Raw genomic sequence first — 5,000 nt, forward strand, 5'->3', positions numbered from 1 at the left:
TGCTTCCGGGCGTTTCTTTTTTCAAACTTTCAAAACTTCGAATTGTACTGATCTTGTCTTGATGAAAAAAGAATTCTTTTATGATTTAAGAATGTTTGTGTAACAAGCTGTCAATTTATTATTTAGATTTTAAAAGTTAGGTCTAGCGCCAAAACGCACCACGGTCCGATTGTCTCTGAGACAATCCGCAAAATTAATTCTTTGAAAATTGCTCGCTCTTTACGTAGGGCACCTAGGATGTTCCCGTTTGGTGAGCGTTCAAATGGAAGGGTGTTTGTACTGTGTGTAAAAGCATGACAGTATCTGTGATGGTTTACGGGAGGCGCACTGTGCCTTTAAAATCGTGAAAGAACGCTTTGCATAAGAGCAAACGGCTTTCACCATGAAAAGAACTGAGCAAAGTTAACACCCAAGGAAATGATATTAAGATGTATCTTTCTTCCTGAGTTTATATGTGTTCTTTCCTCATTACACACAGTCAATTACAGCTGCATACCTTGCAAACTTGATGTTGTTAGACAAGCAGCATCCGGTTAGCCGGCCCGAGTAAGAGGAAGAACGAACGATCGAAGACAGTGGACATCCGGATTCAACCTTCGTCAGACGAACATTCGTCGGTGGTGGGGATTTCCTCTCTATTTTTAACGTTGGGCCTCAACGCGCATATTCTTGGTTTTTCGCGCCCACCACTGCTTGCCGAAGACCGGGATCTGCGTGGTGAAAAAGGCGAGTTTGACGAACCTCAATCAACAATCTTCGTGAGTACTTTTAGTCCTTTTCATAATGTTAAAAATATGTTTTATGTGCGCAGTGTTAAAGTTTAATATCTTTATGATGCTTCTGTGGACTGTGCATCTGTAAACTGTTCATTTTGGAGGCCTAGTGCATGAACACGGATACCCACACAAAACTCAGAACTTGAGTCGACGGGCGACACATCCTGCCAATTATCTCCCTTGATCTCTCTTGCACAAGACACTTGTTTCCACTAGGCCTATTTATCCTTGGCATTCGATGTCATTAATCCAACAAATCAGCCCACAAATTTGTGGGGCACATTTCCAGTTTGTGGACCACAAAAATAAGCCCACAAATTTGTGGGGCACATTTCCAGCTTGTGGACCACAAAATGAAGGCCAAAACAAAACGTGGGGCACAAAAAGTGCGCCATAAAAATAAAGGCAAATAAAAGTAGTCCTTAAATAAAATATGAAGCAAGTTTTTGTGGACCATAAAATTCGATTGATTACTTTCCCGAGAAGTCGGTTTTAAGACACAATAAAACGCTCTTCCTTAGTGGAGTACATGAATAGTATTGATGACGAAAAACATTGTGCCCTTATTTTGTTGGATTAATGACATCGAATGCCAAGGATACCTATTTGTTTTAGAGTTGGGAGATTTTACAGGAATGAATCTAAAAATTGTGTACCCAACATATTCAGATGTCTGGAATATTCCGATAAAAAAGACTCGTCATATATAACACTACTCGTCATCACTGTTTCGAAAAACAGACGAACGCGCACGAAGAACTTCGCGTAGATCTGGACCGAAATTGGAAAGTGGTGACCGTGACGGGATGTGACGTCACCACTTCAACAAACTCGCGAAGATCGGAACTCACGAACTTTTGACGAAGGCAAATCTGGATGTCAACTAGTAATACAGTACCCGGTGTACCCGGTGTAACAGGCCATGTTGACACATAGTCAGTTTTGACCGGGAGGTCATTCTTGGCTATAGCTAGCCTATTTTGACCCACCCTTGTCTGTTTTGACCTCCCCTTCAAACTTCAAGAATAAGTACTTTAGGACCTTTTAAAACAAAATATATACATGTATATATATGTTCACGCTATTTGTTGGAAAAATGAATAAAACAAATTTTTAAAAACATTAAAAAAAAAAAAATTAAAAAAACAATTTTTCGATGCTTCCCTTGAAACTTCAAGAATAAGTACACTAGGACCTTTTAAAATTAAATGTACGCATATAATGTATGAATCTATGCATCCCCACAAGGTTGTTTTTTTTGGGGGGGGGATCAAAATAGGCTAGCCCAGAATGACCTCCCGGTCAAACTGGGCTGTGTCAAAATAGGCTGCTACACCGGCGAAAGAAACGCAACTCATTCGCGCCCACTGTTGCAAGTGATTTTTTGTCATTTTCAATTTGTCGTAAAATATGAACCAGATAAGGTATATCAAAAAGGAAGACACATTCGTGGGGGATATTTTACTGGCTGTACGATTAATGATATTATTTAATCGTTTCTTTCGCCGGGTACTGTACACCAATTATTACACGCATAGCTGTTGTATCTGTCAATTTACTCACCCGCTGACACTTGTCCAACAGCACTGCAAAACGTTTTGATCCGAACCAGGGTAGATTTGATTTTTAACAACGTAACTTCACCCCACAAACACGTAAGTCTCTCAAGAGTTGCGTTTTTAACAAAGTAGAAGAGGCAAATATGTGAAGACGCTGTCTCTGATGTTTACTTTCACAACGCCATAATCCGAACTTGGGTTTATTCTACAACTAGTACCGTTTTTCGTCAGTTTTTGCTCTGTCTGTCACAAAATCAACTTCAAGTGTCAGGAAAACCGCCGCATCTAGCAACAAAGAAGCCACACTCGCGGCGGCAATTCTTGGTATTCTCACACAAAAAACGCTACCTGGAACTCCAAGGGGGGTATAGAACACAAAAGAAATAGTTTGTATACGCTCTACTGAAATTTGACTCTGACCCAATTGACCAAAACAGGATACATCCGTGAATGGCAGGAAGTGTTTTAACGCTGATTTTTCAGTCTGTTAAAATGTATTCTTTAATTTTTTTAACAGTCCCCAGTCACCTTTAATGCCCTTGTCTCTACATCCCCCTCCCCCCCCCCCCCCCCCCCCTCTCTCCGCCTCTCCCAAACCCCGTCACTTCCTTTCTACCTCCTTGACTGAAAGGTAAAGAAACATAAATTAATCAAAAACCGTTGACTGTCTAAACCCAACCCATGATTATTTCCACCTACCACACGCCCGATCCGCTCACTTAAAAAGGTAAGGCACTAGAAATCAGGTATAACATATTGATCCCAAACTACGCTCGATCCGATGACCTCATAGAACGGTAAAAACAGGCTGACCCGAAACCACCCCTGATTCCTTCCTCCTACCCGATCCCTTCCAGGGAAGAACCCTTGTATCCTCATGTGCCTTCATAGTCGAAGGCAGACAGATAGACAGACAGACAGACACACACACACACACACACATACACACACACACACACACACACACATAGACACAGACAGACACACAGACAGACAGACACACACACACACACACACACACACACACACACACACACACACACACACACACACACACACACAATAGTAGAAGGGGAATACAAGGGAAACAGCAAAACGAGAGAGAGGGAGGGAGAGAGAGAGAGGGAGAGACAGATAGACAGACAGACAGACAGAGACAGACAGACAGACAGACAGGAGAGCACAGACAGACAGACAGACAGACAGAAAAAGGCAGACAGACAGAGAAGGATAGCACGCTTTTCTGTACCTCTCTTCGTTTTAACTTTCTGAGCGTGTTTTTAATCCAAACATATCATATCTATATGTTTTTGGAATCAGGAACCGACAAGGAATAAGATGAAAGTGTTTTTAAATTGATTTCGAAAATTTAATTTTTATCATAATTTTTATATTTTTAATTTTCAGAGCTTGTTTTTAATCCAAATATAACATATTTATATGTTTTTGGAATGAGAAAATGATGGAGAATAAGATGAACGTAAATTTGGATCGTTTTATAAAAAAAATAATTTTTTTACAATTTTCAGATTTTTAATGACCAAAGTCATCAATTATTTTTTAAGCCACCAAGCTGAAATGCAATACCGAAGTCCGCGCTTCGTCGGAGATTACTTGACCAAAATTTCAACCAATTTGGTTGAAAAATGAGAGCGTGACAGTGCCGCCTCAACTTTCACGAAAAGCCGGATATGACGTCATCAAAGACATTTATCAAAAAAATGAAAAGAACGTCTGAGGATATCATACCCAGGAACTCTCATGTCAAATTTCATAAAGATCGGTCCAGTAGTTTAGTCTGAATCGCTCTACACACACACAGACAGACACACACACACACACATAACCACGACCCTCGTCTCGATTCCCCCCTCTTGGTTAAAACATTTAGTCAAAACTTGACTAAATGTAAAGAGGTCAGAAGTCTTGCTTTCTGTTCGTATTTCTCACTCCCTTTCGTCACAAAAGTTCAAGTTCCCACTGCCTTCTCCTGGAACTGAGTAAAAAAAGAACACACATAAATTATGCACTTTGTCAATCCTAGCAAATATCCGATGCGTAAAGTACTGGTTGAGACTTAACTGTATGCCGAATTCGAGATATGCAAAGATGTCATACATCATGTTAAAAAAAGCAGTTTAAAGGGGAAAGCAGAATTGGGTCTCACAAGTTAAATGCGTCCTTTGCATGAATGGATTTGGAGATGTGTGGTTGAACGGGTCTGTAGGTAGGGAATGTGTGTTTATTAGATCATTACAGCAACGTCTTCAAGACTGCTTTGAGCAAAACTGGCACTGTAAACTTGATACAAGTGTGAGATTTGATGTATACAGGATGTTTAAAGGAGAACTTGAAAAAGAAAAGTATCTGGGTGTCATTGAAAACCAGTACATACGCAAAATGTACACAAAGTTCAGACTGGGCATTACACAATTGAAGGTAAATAAACTGCGCTATAATCCCGAGTGCGCTGAATCCAGAAATTGTACATTTTGTAAATCAACGGAAGAAAATGAAAACCACTTCCTGTTTAAATGCCCAGCTTATAATGCAATTCGTCAAAAGTACATTGGTGCTTGTTTTGACCTTGACCAGTTCTCCAACTCATCGTTGTGCATTTTACAGACCGACAACAAATTACGACTGATTGCATTGTCAAATTATG

The 5,000-nt window shown here is 40.1% G+C and overlaps 1 protein-coding gene across 1 annotated transcript in view; it reads right to left on the minus strand.

The window, feature by feature from the left end:
* LOC138966962 (toll-like receptor 13) overlaps window positions 1-2,631 on the minus strand; it is an 11,983-nt gene extending 9,352 nt beyond the window's left edge. Inside the window, exon 1 of the mRNA XM_070339370.1 lies at window positions 2,340-2,631. The gene's annotated coding sequence lies outside the window, so the exon portion shown is untranslated. The remainder of the gene's footprint in view (window positions 1-2,339) is intronic.
* Between the last annotated feature and the right edge of the window lie 2,369 nt (window positions 2,632-5,000).

Source organism: Littorina saxatilis, linkage group LG5, assembly GCF_037325665.1.
Source record: "Littorina saxatilis isolate snail1 linkage group LG5, US_GU_Lsax_2.0, whole genome shotgun sequence".
Classification (NCBI taxonomy): domain Eukaryota; kingdom Metazoa; phylum Mollusca; class Gastropoda; order Littorinimorpha; family Littorinidae; genus Littorina; species Littorina saxatilis.